Here is a 23,508-nt window from a genome sequence, read left to right as displayed (position 1 = left end):
ACCCACCCCTCCATCCCCCACTCAAGTGTACCCCTCCCACCCTGCACCCCTCTATCCCCCACCACTCAGTCCCAACCCACCCCTCCATCCCCCACTCAAGTGTACCCCCCCCCATCCCCACCCTACACCCCTTTATCCCCCACCACTCAGTCCCCACCCACCCCTCCATCCCCCACTCAAGTGTACCCCTCCCACCCTGCACCCCTCTATCCCCCACCACTCAGTCCCCACCCACCCCTCCATCCCCCACTCAAGTGTACCCCCCCATCCCCACCCTACACCCCTTTATCCCCCACCACTCAGTCCCCACCCACCCCTCCATCCCCCACTCAAGTGTACCCCTCCCACCCTGCACCCCTCTATCCCCCACCACTCAGTCCCCACCCACCCCTCCATCCCCCACTCAAGTGTACCCCTCCCACCCTGCACCCCTCTATCCCCTACCACTCAGTCCCCACCCATCCCTCCATCCCCCACTCAAGCTTTAAGTGTACCCTACCCACCTCTCTATTCCCCACCCTCAAGTGTACCCCTCCCACCCTGCACCCCTTTATCCCCACCTCAGTGTGTCCCTGCTGCCTTCTCCATCACTCCCAATCCCTCACTCAAGTGTACCCACCCTGGCACCTCTCTTTCCCCCACCATCAATTGTCCCACACCCTACACCCCTCCACCTCCACTCAATGCACCCACCCGCCTCTCTATCCCCTACCATCAAGTATCCCTCACCCTTCACCCCTCCACCCCCACATAAGTGTACCCACCCGCCTCTCTATCCCCTACCATCAAGTGTCCCACACCCTACACCCCTCCACCTCCACTCAATGCACCCACCCACCTCTCTATCCCCTATCATCAAGTGTCCCACACCCTACACCCCTCCACCTCCACTCAATGCACCCACCCGCCTCTCTATCCCCTACCATCAAGTATCCCTCACCCTTCACCCCTCCACCCCACTCAAGTGTACCCACCTGCCTCTCTATCCCCCACCATCAAGTGTCCACACCCTACACCCCTCCACCCCAACTCAAGTGTACCGCTCCGCCTCTCTATCCCCCATCATCAAGTGGGAGATGTGTCCCCTGTCAGTGTCCATGGTTGGAGTTGAAGGGGATCACTTACATTGCAGACATTGCTGACATTGTTGTCCCAGTTCGATGATCTGTCACACCAGAACAAAGTCCAATATTTACATTTGAAAGGTCGCTGACCTGTGCCCACACTGGTGTGTTTATACATGAAATTCCTCACCCATGATTAATAATCGCATATTATAATCATGATATTGTTTATTTGGGATTAATAACACCGTATATGGAGTTTATGAAGAACGATAAACTTTGAACATTCAATTGAAAACTTATTACCGGAAGTAGTAACATGCATAACATTTTTTTAATAATGACAACATTGGTGTATACCGGTAATAATAACTTTATTGATAATTTATAACAATAATGGCTGTAGTCGTGGCAACTTCCAAACTTTCGGGAAGTTGTAATCTATCGGACTGTCATTCAGGCGATGTTTCTGACAGATCACGATCTGAAAAATACTATCGTGAAAGTGTATCCCGTGGATAAGCCGACCCCTTTCTACAGAATCTTTTTTCTGGTCCTCAAAATTCGGCTTATACGCGGTCATATACGTAAATAATGTGATGGTCTTGTGTGAGATAGGTAAATAACTGATATCAAAGTTAATATTTGTATACAAAAGAGCATAAATATGTATGACTGGAGCAAATATATGTGATGGCGTAATGTGAAATTAAAGATAACCGAAATAGAAAAATATCTTTGTATTTAAAAAAAGCATACAGTGAAGTATGATTGGGATAAGAGAGATATGGATGGTCATACGTGAGACCAGGTAATAACCAAATTAAAGAAATTATTTTGGTACTTTCTGAGAACTCTCCTGATTAGCAAGTATTGAATTATTAAGCCCCTACACTTGGTGCCTGTGACTGCACGGTGAGAGGTGTAATTGGTGTCCTCCACAATAGAAGTAATCATCCTAACCAAGTCAGATGCCAAAGGGGTGTGAAGTGGGACAGGATCAAGGGTGGTGAAGGTTATAATTGTGGGGGAACTATTTACTGGAGTCGGTGGAGAAGTGCAACAGTCAGGAATCTGTGATCCCTGGATAATCTTAATCCCTCTGTTCCAAGTGTCAGTGTCAAGACCTTTGGACATAGATCATGACTTTCGCATAACGTGGTCCACCACTATAGAAACTCTCCCAGTTGAACCCATGAGCTCTTCTTCACTTTCTGAGAATGTTGATCATCATCATCATCATCATCATCATCATCATCATCATCATCATCATCATCATCATGTGCAGTGTGTTGTATTGTTGCCAATTCCTTATGAACTCTCATCATCATCATCATCATCATTGTTATTATTGTTATATGCACTGGGTTGTACTGTTGCCAATTCCATATAGTAATTCCTCTGACACAGATCACATTACATCAAATAAACTTTAGTCACCTCCCTAGCATGCAAAAAAGATATTTCTTTTATTACAAATACCCAAAAGTACAGTTCCACAAGTAGCATATGTTATTACTCACATTATGTTTGCTAATTAACATGGGCAGGTAATGTTTTTATTGATTGATAAATGTGCTCAAAGTGGTCCAATATAGATGATATACTTGCCCCGGGACATGCATTTCATAACCCAAGTCGGCTGCATAAGGTGCACGTGCAGAAGGCTTGGGGAACATATTTCACCAACTCACAAAGTGTTCTCACAGTTGAGCAGAAAGTTCCTGAATATCTTTCAAAATTTTAGTTGCTATAAATGTTGGACATGGTTTAAATGAGTTAGAGCACTCGGACCATGGTGTCTAATCTTTGAAATGGTTGCCGGTAGACCTGTTAAGATTCCGGGTTAGAATAGGTCTTCAGCAACCCATACTTGCCGTAAAAGGTGACTATGCTTGTCGTAAAAGGCGACTAACGGGATCGGGTGGTCAGGCTCACTGACTTGGTTGATACATGTCATCGATCCCAATTGCGTGGATCGATGCTCATGATGTCAATCACTGGATTGTCTGGCCCAGACTCGATTATTTTACAGACCGTCGTCATATAGCTGGAATATTGCTGAATGCGGCGTTAAACAATAAACAAAAACAAAAAAAACAAAGATTCCACACCAGGGACTCTAACTAACCATTTCAACAATTAGACACCATGGCCTGAGTGCTCTTACCTATACTTATATGTATGTTTAAATGTTAAGAGGGAGTGTGGTTTATTTTACTTTTAGCAATATTCCAGCAGTATCCGAAATGGTTTTCAGTAAATGTTAAGAAATAAAATTTTCTTATTAAAGTTGAGAAGTTTAGAATACATGTATATCAGCCATTGATATAAACATACTATGAAATATACTATTGATAAATATACTACCCTATTTTTTATGGGGATAATTATATTTCTTTCCAATATACACAAAACCGATTCTCATAAAATGTCATGTGTATATTTAAATGGAAGCACAGATCTCCCTATCAAAAGTTGAGTAGTATATATTTGTATTGTATAATATTACATTATGATGATATGTTTAGTAGATTGCATTCTAAGTTGTTAACTTGTACCCAATACTAGGGCTGTGACGGGTAACTCGGGTACCCGGGTCGGGTGGGTACTGAGTAGGACCAGGGTACTTTCAGGACTACCCGGACCCGTGGTTAGTCACGTGATGTATTGTTTAATGACAAAAAGTATCTAGGACTCTATGGTTACACTACAAGTCACAAATGTTCGCACTTCTTTCTGACTATGAACCCATTACTTCAAACTTTTCATATCTTTGAATAAAGATATAACTTGAGATCTTCAGTGTATGCATGACCAGATTGTTTAATACATGTATCTAAACACGTTTTGCCATTGCTATGGTAAAAGAATGCCCAATCGGACATTTTGTACCTATGTTTTGAGACCTACAGTGGGTACCCGGGTAGGGTCGGGTAATAAGGGTGTGGGTACCCGGGTAGTAAATTCGGACTTGTCCCAGCTCTACCCAATACTTTGGATGCATAAAATATGTTTAAATCACATCATCCGCCATCATGACCCTGAGTGTTCACCATGTCTAAGGTTTAATGTTCTATGGTTTTAAGTATCAACTCCAGTTGACTTAGCTACTTAGGCCGCGATAGTAAATCTCTTCCCAGGATTGACCCTATTATCGTCCAGCATTTATACTTGTTTCACAATCAGCATCTTGAGTACATTGTCCACTGTGTGGTTGATGAGGCAAATATTGATAGAGGGCGATGAACATGTGTACATTGCAGTTGACGGGAGACGCACGCTGGGACAAGTCCTTGCTACAAGTGCCCTGTACAACAACACCAAGATATGGATATTCTACTTAGCCAGCCCACTAAGTGTATGCAAGTCCGTAGCCCACTAGTCCGCTGGCCCAAGCAGTGTTTCTGTCGGGCTGCATGAAATATTTGCTTCACCTGCCCGACTGTCTGGCAGATAATTTTAAGACTACTTATGTATTCAGCTTTATTATAACTCATAGAATCTCAAGTTTGTTTATTTCAACTTAATCAAGACATGATTTGTCTCTTAGTTTTCATGATTTTTCAATATTTATAATGTCTGAATGCTGGGTGGTAAATTTGGAGTTTTTAGCAGGCAACATGTATGGGTCACCTGTCTTGTTGGGTTTAATTATTACAAACACTGGGCCCAAGACTACAAAATTGTGCTGAGGACTAGTAAAAATCTAGTCATCGACTTGTATCATTTGAAGGCTATAATTCTGGACCAGTTCTCAATGCTTCAGTTTTGCTACAAATTAGATCTAAATAAGACAGACAGAACATGCAAGCATAGTCCACTTTTTTGTCTCATTCAAGCAGGGCCAGGTATAAACTCTGAAGACTATATATTACCGGTATATGTGAAATCAGGTTTCCAGTAGTCCTCTGGACTATTAAGAAAAATTAATAATTTAATTTTTTTTAAATTTCAAAGGCTGCCCCCTCATAACAACAGCTAGCAGCATATTGACCTTCCACTTATCACTCTGACCAGTCTGGAGAGGTCTTACAAGGGAGGTAACTGTGATGTATTCATTACAAGGGAACACCTCTCATGTGAAGAATTGAGATCTTGGAATGAATTAAAGTTACTAATTAATTTTCTTGGAAATGATGTAGTTACAACATGTTCTACTGCATTGTGTTGATGACATTGGTAAGGCAAACTTTGAATGGGGGTGGTGGGTAGTCTAGTGGTTAAAGCGTTCGCTCATCATGCCAAATACCCGGGTTGGATTCCCCACATGGGTACAATGTGGAAAGCCCATTTCTGGTGTCAGCCACCATGATATTGCTGGAATATTGCTAAAATTAGCATAAAACCATATTCACTCACTCATCCAATGACTGCTTAAAGCCAATCTATATATGGCATTCTGTACGTGCAATCATCCCCAGACGACGAAGCAAACCACAGGACTGCTAATCTCCACCCCAGCCTCTGTAATCTCATCATGATAAGCAGGAGAAACATGTGTCTTGCTTTCCTCATCCAACACACAGTGTTTGATTTTTACAGATGTTACAGTCATACATTGTTTGACTTAAGGTACAACAGTCCACCATCTAGTATGACTAAATCCACTTTGTATACTGATGCTACATAAGCCAGTTGTCCACCATTTAGTATAATTAAATCCATTTTGTATATTGATGTTAAGTTAGACAGTTGTCCACCATCTAGTATAATTAAATCCACTTTGTATACTGATGTTAAGTAAGACAGTTGTCCACCAACTAGTATCATAATATCCACTTTGTATTATAACTGATGTTAAGTAAGACAGTTGTCCACCAACTAGTATAATTATATCCACTTTGTTGCAAATATTGATGATAAGTAAGACAGTTGCCCGCGCACTATAATTAAATCCCGTGACTTTATTTATATGAAACTAATACAGTTGTCCTTCCAATTGTATAATACTGAGTAAGACAGTTACCTGCCCACTGATTTAAGTAAGTCCACTTTGTATATCTATATTAACTAATGCAGTTGTCCTTCCAATAGTATAATACTGAGTAAGACAGTTACCTGCCCACTGATTTAAGTAAGTCCACTTTGTATATCTATATTAACTAATACAGTTGTCCTTCCAATAGTATAATACTGAGTAAGACAGTTACCTGCCCACTGATTTAAGTAAGTCCACTTTGTATATCTATATTAACTAATACAGTTGACCTTCAAATAGTATCATACTTAGTACAGCTGTCCACCTAGCAGTATTTGTTAAAATTCACCTTCTTATTTTGAAACTTAATCAGTAAGATAGTTGTCCAACCACTAGTATAAGTAAGTCCAATTTGTAAAAGTATACTACCTAATTTATATGTGCAGTTCTCCTCCCAATAGTATAATACTGAGTAAGACAGTTGTCCTCCTAACAATATTTGTTAAAATCCTCTTGTAAATTAATACTTAATTAGCAAGACAGTTGTCCACCTGCTAGTATAAGTAAGTCCATTTGTATAAGTATACTAACTTATTTGTCCTCCCAGTAGTATAATACTTAGTAAGACAGTTGTCCTCCTACCAATATTTGTTAAAATCCTCTTGTAAATTGATACTTAATTAGCAAGACAGTTGTCCACCCGCTAGTATAAGTAAGTCCATTTGTATAAGTATTCTAACTTATTTATCCTACCAGTAGTATAAAACTTAGTAAGACAGTTGTCCTCCTACCAATATTTGTTAAAATCATCTTGTTAAGTAATACTTAATTAGCAAGACAGTTGTCCACCCGCTAGTATAAGTAAGTCCATTTGTATAAGTATTCTAACTTATTTATCATACCAGTAGTATATTACTTAGTAAGACAGTTGTCCTCCTACCAATATTGGTTAAAATCCTCTTGTAAATTGATACTTAATTAGCAAGACAGTTGTCCACCCACTTGTATAAGTAGTTCCACTGTTCGAGAACTGAAACTGAATACCAGCCGTGGGTTCTGGTAATGTCATCTGCTAATGTCATCATCATCAGAGTCCAGTGATGGGGATGTCTCAGACCTGGTAATGTCTTTCCCACCTGATCTGCCGTCTGGTGACCAGAATAAGCTACCACGGTCTGTTCCTGGTATTCACATTTCGTCTTGAGTGCCTCTTCATTTTCACATAGTAGATGTGTACAGTAAAACACAAGTCAAGAACTCTTCACCGATAAGAACAATTCAAGTCTGTGTCTAGCATTACAAAGCTTTCATACAACTTAAAAATGCCATGTAGGTGATAAGTATGTCGACTGATAAATAAAGGTAAAAATGTCAGCTCCCTAGACACAGCTGATATAAAACAAGAAGTGTCTAGTCGTGTTGGACTATATATAGAGAGAGTGTGAGTGATATGTTTCAAAGGAAAAGTGTAAAAGCATCAACATATTTTAGGAAATAATATATCTAAGCCCAGAGACATTACAAAACATTTATCCTTATCATCTAGGCTATTGACATTGAGAGGCGGTCGGGAAGCCTAGTGCTTAAAGCGTTCGCTTGTCACGCCGAAGACCCGGGTTTGAATCCCGACATTGGTACAATGTGTGAAGCCCATTTCTGGTGTCCCCCGCTGTGATATTGCTGGAATATTGCTAAAAGCGGCGTAAAACCAAACTCACTCACTCACTTATTACAAAACATGGAGATGAAGATGAAATGCATGCAGACAAGTTGATAAAAGTGACAAATAGTTAGGGTTTGCTGAGGATATTTTTGCCTTTATCAATGAGTATTGGCATAATTAATCTTGGAAGATGTGCGGTGATATGCTATTAATCATACAAAATCATTCTTTCAACGGGGCAGTCGGGTAGCCTAGTGGTTAAAGCGTTTGCTCGTCACGCTGAAGACCCGAGTTCGATTCCCGACATGGGTACAGTGTGTGAAGCCCATTTCTGGTTTCCCCTGCTGTGATATTGCTGGAATATTGTTAAAAGCGGCATAAAACCATACTCACTCACTCACATTCTTTCAACTTTATTAGTTTTTAAACAGTAATACAGTGTCTTGAGTGTAAAAAGTACTGGTAACCAGCTTCATTGGCCTAACACAAAACATACAGCTTATGCTAAGTATGTTTTGTGCACCTGTGGAAGTTTTTGTACCAAGTTGCCAATACAAAACAAAATAACACTGAAAGTTGACTTTGTTTGTTGAGATTAAGAGGTAAGTTAAGCCCATGTCCCTGTTTCATTGTGTTCTCATTCTACCTGTCGTCAGCTACAGATGTGTCCAGGTAAATCCCCTGGGCAGGTGTGTTGTTCTCACATCTTGTTGAGATGAAGGAAAACAAAGATGTAGTGTCACCTGTCAAATACCTGGTGTATTCTTCCCCCCTTCTGTTGTCTTTCTTTAGTCTCCATATCAGGTGTGCTTTGCCTCGTTAATTTATGTCTAACTTCCGAACAAGTGACAAGAGATAATCTATAGGGTTGCTTTGTCTACTTTTCAAATCGAAGTCAAGATATGATAAATATGAATTGAACTTATATATTGTTACAATATGTGTTTACTATTTCTGACTTATTAAGAACAGATGTCTTCTTTAATATCTTATTTTTATTCTTTGTGATATAAAAAAACCTATAAAAACGCTTTTCAAGTCTGATTATTTTTAACATGTCGTTAATATTAATAGAATCTGTAATTTGGCACAGAATTATGTTATTATAATGTAAATCTAATTATGATAAAAATATATCGATTCATATATAGTTGAAAGACTTACAGTGATAGGATCATTATTGCAATGCAAATTCTTTCCAAATACCACAAATTCTAGAACTGCAACTGTGTTGACAAATGGCAGACAGTGCAAAAACAAAGCGATTTCAACAGTTGAGTCACCTCATTCTGGCGAACGATGATTCATTATGAACATTGTGGCGGGAAACTTCAAACAATTGTTCCCCTCCTATAAAAGTGGTAGGCTCCAGGTATGAAGAGGGCTAAGCCCCATATGTGTAAATATACAGTATGACATTTAGGGATTGTGCACAAATAACACACTTAAACAGTTACGGGGGCCAGCCGGCCCTGTCCTAACATGCCTACTATAACCCGATAGCGGCCGCCGTTACACGATAGGAGAAGAATCAGTATTGTTGGGAGGGACACAGGTTCACGGATATGGGACGGCGATTGTATAACTTGATAGAACCTCCGGGCTACTTGGAATGAAATCTCAGTTTGTGAATGTCATTGAAGGAGTATTACAATGGTTTCTGTTGGGAGGCGTGGCACCATGTCTTTGTGAGGGCAGTGACTCAGTGCAACTCATTCTTGGGCTGTCACCCGTATGCTGCTCGCCCTTGGGTGGTGTGTAGACTCTTCCATTATCGATTCTCTTCCAGATGTTGGATTAAACCCATGTTTTTTCAGAGGGAGGATTCACAGTCAGGTTGTGAGTGGGTTCTGATTGACCGAACCTGTCAGTGAATGGTGTATGTTTATCAACACGGATTATGAGCACTATATCATGGGATGGTATACAGTGGTTTATTCAAGCCTCAGTGGAGTACTCAAGTGTCATTCTCGGAGATCTTACAAGGATCACAAGTGATAATGATTTCTCGTACATTCATCAAGAATGGAAAGTTGTGTCAATGTCATTTATAACACCAAGAGAAAAAAGACAAAGAGCTTGTCACGTGTGGGTTAGGTAATGAATCTAATGCCTGGGCAAACTGTTTCAGTGTTGTTTTAAACTCATTTGTTTAGTTGACCTTTTCTCATTCAAAACAATAAGTATTTTTGTAAGGTCAAAGCTTTAATATTTTTCTGACATACCTGGAATACTTAAATTAATTCTAGTCTTTATATGTTGATCAGTGTTTTAAATCTTTTTTTTATTTTAATCCATATCTGTAATATGGTAATCATATGCCTTATGGGGCACAAGCCTTGTTTACCATGACATTGATTTAATGTCTTTTACAGTCTCTTATTTCCGTAGCCGAACCATAATAAATAAATATATGCTTCATCAAGGAGAAGGGAATGAGGCATGACTACAGTTTGATTAAGTGACCGGTAATTGTGGGCAATAATTCACCACTGGAATTGACCAATCCTATGCAATGACTTGGGTATATACACTTCAGTATTACGAAGACTAAGTGATAATCAATGGTTATGACAGGTCTTCTGAACAAAATGAATGAGTCTATCAACAAGATATCAATGATATTACAATGAACCAATATCCAACAAATGGCCTATTTGCTTGATACGACTGGCCATTATTAAGGGCAGTGTCTCATTTCTTGGCTACATTTGATCAAACCATCGTTAGGATGCAGCAGATCTCTACTTTTGTGTAGTATTTACAAAGGTACACAAGCTCTCTATGGAGTAGAGTATTGAGGGATTGTGCAAGACTAACACCTTGACATTTGGCGAGTCTATCCGAGCGCTAGTCTGTCTTCAAGGGATATATGTTTCTCCAATCACCTGAGGATTCTAGCAGACACCATCTATGACTTGCGCGATGACAAATCATAACAAACATGCTGTAAGTATACCTTTCCTGTCTTCGTTGTTCAAGTATTGACTTCAAGCGATAGTGTTTCGGTCCTCAAAGCTGCCAGCTTACATGCGTGCAAGCAGAACCTCCGTATGTGCTGTGTACAATGTATGGCGCTAGAATCTGAGTCTGTCAGTAGTCCTTATAGTGATGTGTAGAAAATTGTCAAAGTTTCTAGTCCAATGGATATGTTAGACATAATGAATATTAGCCTGGACTGTTGGAATTGTGCCAGTTCTGTCTCTTCTTTCATCTGAGGATTGTTTCATTTGTAATTTTTAACAATTTCTCGGTGTCGAGTTTATATTCTGATTTTTATAACCTTTGGACTCTCAACAGGGATTTACCCTGATCTTTTTGGAGTCTAGGCTATGCTGAGTAATAACTTGGGGGTTCACAGCATGAAAATGGGGGTCCCAGGCTGGCTGTGGAACTGGTCACTTGAATTTTACTGGATATCATATGGGGGCATGCTGGCCCAGTTGTCTAAGGCACCGCAGTTGGCTATGCAGAAATCAATGATCTTGAGTTTGATCTCGATTTGCTCCGATTATGTTTCTAGATTTGCCAGCACCATACCTGCAGCTTGTGGGTTTTACCAAAGTGTTAAACGTCTGAGACCTGCATCACTTCGGATTCTCCTCCCACATCAAGCTGACACATCATGATATAACTGGAATACTGTTCAAAGCAGCTTAAACCAAACTCACTCACTCATTGAACGTGCTCATGCCTTATGCCTATAGTAGATGGGTCAGTTCAATGTTTGACTGAATAAATCAACCACTCATACTGTGAACTTTGAGTGTATTTCTCACTTGCATTAAAATGTCATTTGTATGTCTACAAGTTTGATGATTCAAATTGTCATACATTCTTGTGTCCCCCAGGACTTCAAGTGTAAATTTTGTGCATAATATTGAATTTGTATAGAGTGACTTGTACCACATGTTCCTGTGTGTTTTTTACATGAACAATTGACTTGCCTTTGCATGTGTTTGGAATGGATACCTGTGGTGGGGCAGGATTCGCTCACCTTTTTGTGTACACTTGATGTCATCACTATTTGATGGTAATTCATAAACGCATGCTCTTGATATAGTCACAATCATACAATGGATTTTGCTTATTACTTTCAGCAGAGATTTCTGATGGTTATAATGGAAAGCTTTTTGTAACTTTTATTTAATTGATTATTGAATTCATTGACTGTCACTTGTATCAGTATCCTGATACTTGGTGTCATATTTAGAGCAATGTCAACTTTTATTTGTCAATGCCTATATTTTTAGAAGTCTGTATAAATTTTATTTGCTCAATATTACACTGATATCTAAGTTCCAATTGGATCCACATAGATGACTTGATAATCCTATGGCAAGCCTACAATGACATCACAGTTATATGGCCAGCCTACAATGACATCACAGTTATATGGCCAGCCTACATTGACATCACAGTTATATGGCAAGCTTACAATGACATCACAGTTATATGGCAAGCCTACAATGACATCACAGTTATATGGCAAGCCTACAATGACATCACAACCACATGGCAAGCCTACAATGACATCACAATCACATGGCAAGCCTACAATGACATCACAATCACATGGCAAGCCTACAATGACATCACAATCACATGGCAAGCCTACAATGACATCACAGTTATATGGCATGCCTACAATGACATCACAGTTATATGGCCAGCCTACAATGACATCACAGTTATATGGCAAGTCTACAATGACATCACAGTTTAATGTTATGATTATAATACATTGTTTTAAAAAATGACAAAAATAACATAATTAAATTTCATGCAAGTAGGTGTGTAAACTGTATTGAGAGAAGTAAGATGTCATATACACATTGTAAAGTGTACTATCAGATTCTAGTTCTTTTGAATTTTAAATATTAGCATCAAGTCTTTTTTTATAACAAATGTGTTGAGGATAATGTTTCTGTTGTGGTATGTCAACACATTCCCGTTAGGACTAGAGGATGGGTGTATTCTGATAGATCGCTGCTCCAATAGTATTTGTAAATGGGGATGATATAACAGCCATACATTTGCTTAAACTATTGTGTGGTGGGAACAGTTGTATCTGTACAAGTATGTCTGTGTTACACAGTGTTACATCCCATTCTGTAACAGCCACACTACCACTGTGTACAGGCAATACCCCAGCAATAACCCCCAGCATGTCTAATGTCAGGTTGTATCACCAGCTTGTAAAGTGGAATCATGGATGAAATATCTTTTTATTTATTTATGCATTTGACAGACCAGAGACAGGACAATCAGAAAATAAATAAATAGTTTAATTTGTTTTTTATTTGCTTAACTTTCCCTTATTTCAATGGGAAAAAAGAAAGAAAAATATTTAAAAACAACTTAAAGTAGACCTATCTATTAACTTTATAAATAATAATTGATTAAATGCATAATAAGTTAGTCTCAGGCAACTGCAAACACCTTTTTGAGAAAACAAAAGCTTCTCAGCAGTAAAAAGAAAACTTACTGTTAAATTGTGTTATAATAAGTCTTTAATTTAATTTTTTCAACCCAAATTTACCAGCCCAAATAAATTAAATACTGACCTACAAAATATATTTTTGTTTCAATCAACCCAAGCTTGAATAAAGTGGTTTGAAATCTTTTAACCATCACATATGTCTTTAATAAGTTAGATAGAGTGAAACATCAATCTCACCAAGTACAAGTGAACAGCAAATTTATATATTCAGTTTTCCACTGTTCAAGCTGTGTGGGTCTATTACCCCATAGTATTCCGCCAGAGCCATAAACTAAATTCTTCTTCTATATGTAGAGATAAAAGTGTTTCAATTAGGCCGCAAGGCAATAAGACTTGTTTTGGACCAGAACCAGAACGTAGCTGAGTGTAAACGAGTCCTTGCCAACTTTTGTTCTGTTATATTTATTTATGTATGTGCCCCGCAAACTAGAATGTCATGCAATAGCAAGCAGCCCCTTTAAACATTAATGGCGGGATCAAGCTTCATATTCATGTCATGTTGCCCCACAACAGATATATTAATGATAACCTTTAATATTTAGGTTTGATTGGACATCATATAATGTTATGATGTAAGAAGTAAGGGGGCGGTCGGGTAGCCTAGTGGTTAAAGCGTTCGCTCGTCACGCCGAAGACCCGGGTTCCATTCCCAACATGGGTATAATGTGTGAAGCCCATTTCTGGTGTCCCCCGCCGTGATATTGCTGGAATATTGCTAAAAGCGGCGTAAAACCGTACTCACTCACTGTAAGAAGTAAGTGATTTAAGTCTATACGTCACCACTAGCAATGTATGTGTGTATCAAGGAATACCAACATGATGGCTGTAAGCCCAAATCTAATCCTTAAGCTCTGGTAATCAGTGTTATTCTTTATACAAAAAACTCAGACATAACAAACACATTGCCAGTACCCTGTAGTTTCTTGGGATTTGACTGTATTATTTTTAATCTGCAGGAAACGTAGTGTGACATGACCAATAGTTCATTGCTCTGAAGACTATCAGGGGGCACGGGTGGCCCAGTCGTCTTAAGGCGCCGCGATTCGCTGTGCAGGGTTGTGGGTTCGAATCCAGGTTCGCCCCAATTATGTTTCTAGGTTTGTCAGCACCATACCCGTGCTCGTGGGTTTCACCGAAGTGGTAAACGTCTGTGAACTGCAACACTTCGGGCTTTCCTCCCACATTAAGCTGACACACCGCGATATAACTGGAATACTGTTAAAAGCGATGTTAAACAAACTCACTCACTCACTCACTCACTGAAGACCATCAGTCACTGAAAGTGGAATGGGAAAGCTTAGATTTGTCATCTCCCTGTGTGAATGTGTAAGTACCAACTGACTGGAGAACTTACTTGTGTGAGTTCTACTTGTGATGATGGTCAAAATGATATTCAGATATCTAGCATTGGTTTTAGCATGTCAAGGTTGAAACTATTTGAGTGTCAGTGGTTTGATAATAATCATAACAGCACGTGAGTGAGTAAGTGAGTATGGTTTTACGCCGCTTTTAGCAATATTCCAGCAATATCACGGCGGGGGACACCAGAAATGGGCTTCACACAATGTACCCATGTCAGGAATCGAACCCGGGTCTTTGGCGTGACGAGCGAATGCTTAAACCACTAGGCTACCCGACCGCTCCTTAACAGCACATGAATACATGACACTTTTTTATGGATAATGACTTCTTTAATTGCTGTTAATAGTTCCCCACGTACTTCTAAGATGTGTCTTTAGCATTACCATTGATAATACATATAACATTTAAGACCAAAACTTAATAAACATGTGAGAATATTTCTGTTGGATTTCAGAGCAAAAAAATTAGGAGAGATGTTATTAAATATCTTTTTTATGACATTGTCTTCATCCAATAGAAAATACCTTTAATTAGAATTCTATTGCTATCAAATAATTGTTTTAAACAGAAAATGCATAAATATCATGAATATATGACACTTTTTTTATGGATAACAGTTTCTTTATTCTTTGTGAAGATGTTTCAGGGCTTCTTCTTGCCCCTTCATCAGAAAAAGAATAAAGAAGTTGTTATCCATAAAAAAGTGTCATTTATTCATGTTCTCCCAAATTCTAAATGCCTGTGGCCAAAGACTTCATAACAACACAGTTAAATAACTTCGAGGTGATTTAGGGCACACTAAAAGATCAATGTTTTAAGATAAAAAAACCTTCAGGTCTTTGAAAGGCATTTAGAAGTGATACACATAAGGAAGAGAATCTGTGAATGTCAACTTCCTTTTTATGAGGAACACGCCGTTTCGGAGTATATGCTTACTCCTTCATTCACCTGATGAAGGAGTAAGCATATACTCCGAAACATTGTGTTCCTCATAATAAAGAAGTTAACATCCATAAATTCTCTTCTTTAAGAATACCTTGTGAAGAAGTTTATTATATGGACCAATAATAAGTGTACTATGTGTCACAAGTAAACTTGACAAATACATAGAAATTGATGAATAGTGTGATGAATAATATACAAATATTTACTCCTGACGAGGTAAATATGGGAAAACAAGGATATGAGTGCAGTCTCGGTCCAGTCAGACTACCTCAGGGGTCGAATCCAAGGGTCCTTCTTTACAAGCATCCGCCTGGAGAGCGGAAGGTCCGGGGTTCGATCCCGCGTCATACCAAAAGACGTTAAAAGATGGTACTTGTTGTTACCCTGTCTGCACTCGGCATTAAGGGGCTAAAACAAGGACTGGTCGGCTCGTAGTCAGTATACTGTGTCTGAGTGGGGTATTCATGTTAAACTGCAGCATGGTATCTCAGTGAGCTAGCACTATAAATCGGCATCAGTCAGGACTAGTACAAGCAGCCACACACACACACACTTACATGCACGTCGCTATATAAGTGCAATAATCATGGACGCGACGTTAAACCCCATTTCACCTCACCTCCTTCTTTACACATATTTACCTCATCAAGAGTAATCCTTTGTTTTGTTATACCAAAATTCACTGAAACGTTTATGGAGTCTTTAAACCGTCCTCTGTTTCATTACAGTAACTTAGCTGCGAACCGTGAGGGGTTCGTTGGTTGGTTGGTTGGTTTGGTGTTTTAAGCCGCACTCAGCAATATTCCAGCTATATGACGGCGGTCTGTAAATAATCGAGTCTGGACCAGACAATCCAGTGATTGATATCATGAGCATCGATCCACGCAATTGGGGTCGATGACATGTATCAACCAAGTCAGCAACCTGACCACCCGATCCCGTTAGTCACCTTTTACGACAAGCATAGTCGCCTTTTACGGCAAGAATGGGTTGCTGAAGACCTATTCTACCCCGGAATCTTCACGGGTCTGAGGGGTTCGTACAAGAAGCCATTTTGTTTTCTAGCAGTCGAGTCACTATTCATCACGTGACAGGTCAATACTGATCATGTGATGACTCAATATCTGAGGTCAGTCTCATGTTTTCAGGGTCTACATTGAAATGTATCGTTTCATCACGTAGTTACGGATTAACCAATGGAATTGGAACATTCTTAACAGAGGTATAACAATGGAAAGTGGCAAGGATATCAGGAATAATGGGAAACGGAAAATGGTGAGCAGGTCAGGAATAATGGAAAATAATGAGCATGTCAGACAGAACTGTGAGGACCTTTTTGATCATTTTTTATTGAAAATTCTTCACATTTACACATATAATGATCCGTGAAGAACCAGGGTAGAATAGGTCTTCTGCAACCCATGCTTGCCATAAAAGGCGACTATGCTTGTCGTACGAGGCGACGAAAGGGATTGGGTGGTCAGGCTCGCTGACTTGGTTGATGCACGTCATCGACCCCTATGGCGTGGATCAATGCTCATGATGTCAATCACTGGATTGTCTGGTCCAGACTCGATCTTTTACAGACCGTCGTCATATAGCAGGAATATTGCTGAGTGCGGCATTAAACAACACAAGAAACAACAGAAGCAAAAAATTACACTTTTAATTTTTTCACATTTGAAAATAAATACATGTCTATCCCTGAATGTGAACCTGCATGAACTGTTCACCAGTAGGTGCTATGACAACTGATTGAGTGACATCAACAACCCTTCAGGGCGATGAGCTCACCAAGCTTGTTAAAGCTGCTGTCTGTCAGGCCAGGCAGTTACATGGTGTTTGTCCTGCCCCTTGAATGTCTGCATTGAAATGAGTCAAAACATGTCTAGATAATTAATATGTATTTCAGTCTGCCATAACAAATATTTTTTGAAACAAATGAAAGAAATTTATATTGTCATGAATAAATATAAAAATTGTGCATTTGTGAAAAATAATACATGCTTTTTAGGTCTTTGTTTGACATAAAGAAATGACGAGGCTCTAGTGCTGAAACACAACCAACTGAACCAGTGTCAAAATGAAACTGGCGGTTGCACGTGACTTTCAACATGTCGTGGGAACAAAACTTGATGCAAATGGTGAATGAATCACTCAGAGATGCATATTGACAATGGGAAAGAATACTTTTTTTGAACAATAGTGTGGCGTCACATGAATTAATTATACAGTCAAAAATTCCATAGAAAAAACATCAGTCATCATCAGGTACTTTCAAAAGGTTGATGTTGAATAAATCTAAATTCCTTAACAATTTTGGTTGTAGGACTATAACTCTGCATGGGTTTTCTAGCTGATAAAATCAACTTTTTTAAGGAATTTACAGCTTTAATAAAATATAGAATTAAATATGAATACCAGCTATATTCGTGATTGGATTACTATGGAAATTAACAGATTAACAGCATTACAGTGTAAAAAAAGTAGTTGGCATATCATGAATTGTGCCATTAGTATAAATGTTTGGCAAGTAGGCATTACCAGTGTCACGTTACAGCAGTACTTTGTCAGGCAAGCACAGAAATTGGAACAGTAGTTCCAGAAATTATACTAATCAAAAGAAGTTAAGGACCACTTGATTCTTTCATATCACTGTGGTTAATGCCTGTCATGGCATGACTCTCTCTGACTTGTTCCTGTTCATTGTTTAGTCATTAGTTGTTTGTTTTTTTGTTTGTTTGTTGTTTAACGCTGCACTCGGCAATATTCCAGCTATATGATGGCAGTCTGTATTTTTTAATAATGGAGCCTGGACCAGACAATCCAGTGATTGGGATATGATGCCATGCATCAACCAAGTCAGTGAGCCTCAGACCACCCGATTCTGTTAGTCGCCTTTTATGACAAGCATAGTCGCCTTGTAGCGCAAGCATGGATTGCCGAAGACCTATTCTACCCCGGGTTTTCATGGGTCGAGTCATTAATAATGTGACTTCAATGGCAATGCTCTGACACAGTTATTGACGATGACGACAGTGACAGCTCAGAAAATTTCTGTGACATTGTTCCAACAATAGAGTGACTGAACTGATTTCTCTTATATCTTTACTCACTGACAAAAGAAACTTGAATACCATACATGTTGATTAATGTATGAAGACTTACTCATATTCAAGAGACATTAGATTGGTTCCATGCATAAACGAACATACTGGTATGTTGTGTCAACGGATGCTCATAAACGCATCACATGTGGCGTCATAGATCCATGACCGCCTCCGTGGTCTTGTGGTAGAGCGTCCGCCCGGAGAGCGGAAGGTCCAGGGTTCGATCCCGGGCCGCGTCATACAAAAAGACGTTAAAAGATTGTACTTGTTGTTACCCTGTCTGGCGCTCGGCATTAAGGGGCTAAAACAAGGACTGGTCGGCTCGGAGTCAGTATACTGTGTCTGAGTAGGGTATTCATGTTAAACTGCGGCATGGTATCTCAGTGAGCTAGCACTATAAATCGGCATCAGTCCGGACTAGTACAAGCAGCCACACACACACATACATGTGCATGCACGTCGCTATATAAGTGCAATAATCTTGGACGCGATGTTAAACCCAATTTCACCTCACCTCACCTCACCTCATAGATCCATGCCTCGAGATGCACCATTTGTCTCGTGCAGGATTAGCGTGTAAAGTTTGGAAATCATGTGAAACAAATGAGGATAAGAATAAAGACAGTCTGTGGTAACACTTGACTGATTGTTAGTTTTGTCATTAATTGGTACAAATTGGAAATGTGTTCTTAATGTACATACTTCGCTATGTGTTTCTATGGTTTGCGTTTCTTTTGGCAATGAGTATATATCAGCCAACTACTTTTCCCTTACATTCCCCCTGCTCATGGCCTGAATGAATTAACTGTGAAATGAAATTTAATAAGTTTAGAATAAAATGCATGTTATGAGTTGAATTAATGAGAAATATACGAGGATGTAATACAACATTTCCTTGTTCCCTTCGAACGTTTCTTTGTGCAGAAATTAATGCATAACATCAATAGTTATATTGTATGTGGAATAAGGCCACATGTTATATCTTTGATGGTTTACAGTCTTTTTGTTTGCTCATAAGCCTCGGAAGCACTTCATTGGCAGCTTGGGCTGTATACTCCCCATGGAGCTGAGAATGAAGTGCACAGTGATCCATTGACCAGGGTAATGATAATGCAGCGCTTTGAGCATGTCCCTGTGTAGAGAGGTAATCTAGCACGATGTAAATGGACTTATTATCTTCAGGCGACTAATGGGATCGGGTGGTCAGATTCGCTGACTTGGTTAATGCATGTCTGATCGTATCCCGATTGGGTTTATCGGTGCTCATATTGTCAATCATTAGATTGTCTGGTCCAGGCTTGATGTTTACAGACCACCATCATATAGCTGGCATATTGCTGTGTGTGGAATTAGACAACAAACAACAACAATATTATCAGTATTATCATAATGACAAAATAAAACCCTAAAATAAATAAAGCTAAATATTTATTTTATTTGGCATAAAGTTGTGTGTATGAGTCTGTTTAGTGGGAAAAAAATATGTGTATAATTTTTACAATACCATGTATATTTGTCGTTACTTCTATCAGAAAACCATTTCTGGTGTCCCCCGTCATGATATTGCTGGAATATTGCTAAAAGAGGCGTAAAACCATACTCACTCACTCACTCACACACTCTATCAGAAAACTTTGTTCTGTTTATTTAGGTGTGGCGTTAAACAACAAAGAAACAAACAAATATGTTTGAGAGAGGCAGTAAATCACTAAAATCAACTTTTGAGATATGTATCATATTGTGACACTAATGGAGCACTAATATAGATAATATAGACATATAACGGATATCGATGTTGCAACAATCTCAGATAGATACTATTGGGAGATATGGTAAGACTATCTCTTGTGAGTTTCCTTTTCCATGCCTTGGTTGTAGCTTTATAAGAACCCACTATCAGGCCCAGACCACCAGGTATTGACTGAGATGTTAATCACCTCTCAAGATATAGATATTAGTGAGTGACAATCTATTTATCCCTTAAGTCAAACCTGACTTGCTGAGATGATCTATTTATTTGTACTTAATGATTTAATAATTGCAGACTTCAAACTTTCTACAGGAACTACTTTACATGGGGGTCCTTTAGCGGCATATTTTCAGACAGTGTATCGCAAATAGATAGGAAGCAGAACTAAAGTGGAAATCACAGTAAAATGAAACTATCGCAAAGTGAAAATATATTCACAGTGTGTGCGGAATTGTTTTTTTGTGATTTTTCTATGCATTTTTTAGTTATATATTTTCATTTCATTTTTGGGCATTTCAATATACACTTTTCTGTTTCATAATTGTTGTTCACAACCTTTCATTAATATCCAGGGGTTTATTTTTTTATTTGAGTTTTTAGAGATTCAAGATACACGTCTAAAGTCAAGAAATGTGTGAAACTTTGAAAGAATATGTGAATGTAATAATTGATTTTTGATCTTAATAAAATATTTTGTTTTTATTGTATGAAATTAAAGACAATTCATGATTTATACCGATTTTATCATCAGATGTTCGAACAGATCTTCATTGTTAGCAGTTATTATTTTGTGGATATTTAATAATACTTTTCAAGTTCTTCATTCAGTACCCAATCTCCATGTTGAGAGACCCGTGAAGGTCCGGGGTAGAATAGGTCTTCAGCAACCCATGCTTGCCATAAAAGACGACTATTCTTGTCGTAAAAGGCGACTTACGGGATCGGGTGGTCAGGCTCGCTGACTTGGTTGATGCATGTCATCGATCCCAATTGCATGGATGTTCATGATATCAATCACTGTATTGTCTAGTCCAGACTCGATTATTTACATACCGCTGTCATATAGCTGGAAAATTGCTGTCTGAGGGCGGAGTAAAACAACAAACTAACCAACCATGTTGAGGAATTATAAACTTATCGTCACTGTCTGTGTTAAGGGATTACACAATTATAATGAGTGTCTGTGTTAAGGGGTTACACAATATTAATGACTGTCTGTGTTAAGGGATTACACAATATTAATGACTGTCTGTGTTAAGGGATTACACAATATTAATGACTGTCTGTGTTAAGGGATTACACAATTATAATGACTGTCTGTGTTAAGGGATTACACAATTATAATGACTGTCTGTGTTAAGGGATTACACAATTATAATGACTGTCTGTGTTAAGGGGTTACACAATTATAATGACTGTCTGTGTTAAGGGATTACACAATTATAATGACTGTCTGTGTTAAGGGATTACACAATTATAATGACTGTCTGTGTTAAGGGATTACACAATATTAATGACTGTCTGTGTTAAGGGATTACACAATTATAATGACTGTCTGTGTTAAGGGATTACACAATTATAATGACTGTCTGTGTTAAGGGATTACACAATTATAATGACTGTCTGTGTTAAGGTATTACACAATTATAATGACTGTCTGTGTTAAGGGATTACACAATTATAATGACTGTCTGTGTTAAGGGGTTACACAATTATAATGACTGTCTGTGTTAAGGGATTACACAATTATAATGACTGTCTGTGTTAAGGGATTACACAATTATAATGACTGTCTGTGTTAAGGGATTACACAATTATAATGACTGTCTGTGTTAAGGGATTACACAATTATAATGACTGTCTGTGTTAAGGGGTTACACAATTATAATGACTGTCTGTGTTAAGGGATTACACAATTATGATGACTGTCTGTGTTAAGGGATTACACAATATTAATGACTGTCTGTGTTAAGGGATTACACAATTATAATGACTGTCTGTGTTAAGGGGTTACACAATATTAATGACTGTATGTGTTAAGGGGTTATTACGAAACAGTTATAAACAATGTGTATGATGAGTTATAAAGTAGTAATAGTTATCAATGGTTGAAAAATTATATAAAAACATTCTATTTTCTTAAGATACTTTTCTCATAAATGATTTAATTGAGATACAAGATATATTCAGACCCAACAGGAATGGTCTGTCATTATGATCCCAAGTCCCAACATAAACTTCTGTCTGCATGCTACGGCTCGGATATCATTTAATGGATGTTTTATATCTCACATTTCCTCAAAGTAATCAGTGTTAATGAACGTCTGAGATGGGAGCAAAATATTGTTCAGTAAGCTCGTGGGCAATAAGTGATATCTTTATTTCCCCCCAAATCTTGTTTTGCAGTGAGAGTGTGTGTGATATATATAGCTATAATGCCCTAGTGTTGTTGCTGGCTGGATTCAACTAGAGCTGGAGATGCTTGCCAGGTGTTTACCGTAGTAACCATAAACAACATCCCTCCTGCAGCTGGCAATGTAAATATAGGTCAATGGAACCCAGCTTGCTGAATATTGCTTATCATTAAAATCAAGTTTGAAAATTGCTGTTAATAGTTCCTCATGTATTATAAGATGTGTCTTTAGCATTACCATTGATAATACATATAACATTTGAAGACCAAAACTTAATAAACATGTGAGAATATTTCTGTTGGATATCAGAGCAAAAAACTTAGGAAAGATGTTAATTATCTTTTTCATGACATTGTCTTCATCCAGTAGAAAATACCTTTAATTAGAATTCTATTGCTATCAAATAATTGTTTTAAACAGAAAATGCATAAATATCATGAATATATGACACTTTTTTTATGGATAACAGTTTCTTTATTCTTTGTGAAGATGTTTCAGGGTTGCGTTTTGCCCCTTCATCAGAAAAAGAATAAAGAGGTTGTTATCCATAAAAAAGTGTCATGTATTCATGTTCTCCCAACTTGTAAATGCCTGTCAAAGACTCCATAAATATCATGTATTTATTACACCCTCAGAATGATGACTTCGGCAACAAAGAGCGTGAAAGAGTAGTCATTGCTCATCATGAAATTAGGAATTGTTTTCCAATTGTGGCGTTGGGTTAGGATCAGTGTTGAGATTCCATGGTGGTGTTTACCGTGGAGAAGCAGGTATTT

The 23,508-nt window shown here is 38.5% G+C and overlaps 1 protein-coding gene across 1 annotated transcript in view; it reads left to right on the top strand.

Moving 5' to 3' along the window:
- The window catches only part of LOC124138056 (1-phosphatidylinositol 4,5-bisphosphate phosphodiesterase epsilon-1-like), a 385,123-nt gene that overhangs the window by 241,157 nt on the left and 120,458 nt on the right, over positions 1 to 23,508 (top strand). The window lies entirely within an intron of this gene.

The sequence above is a fragment of the Haliotis rufescens genome, unplaced genomic scaffold, assembly GCF_023055435.1.
Source record: "Haliotis rufescens isolate VD_foot unplaced genomic scaffold, xgHalRufe1.0.p SCAF_12, whole genome shotgun sequence".
Classification (NCBI taxonomy): domain Eukaryota; kingdom Metazoa; phylum Mollusca; class Gastropoda; order Lepetellida; family Haliotidae; genus Haliotis; species Haliotis rufescens.
This window is presented reverse-complemented; position numbering and strand designations above follow the sequence as displayed.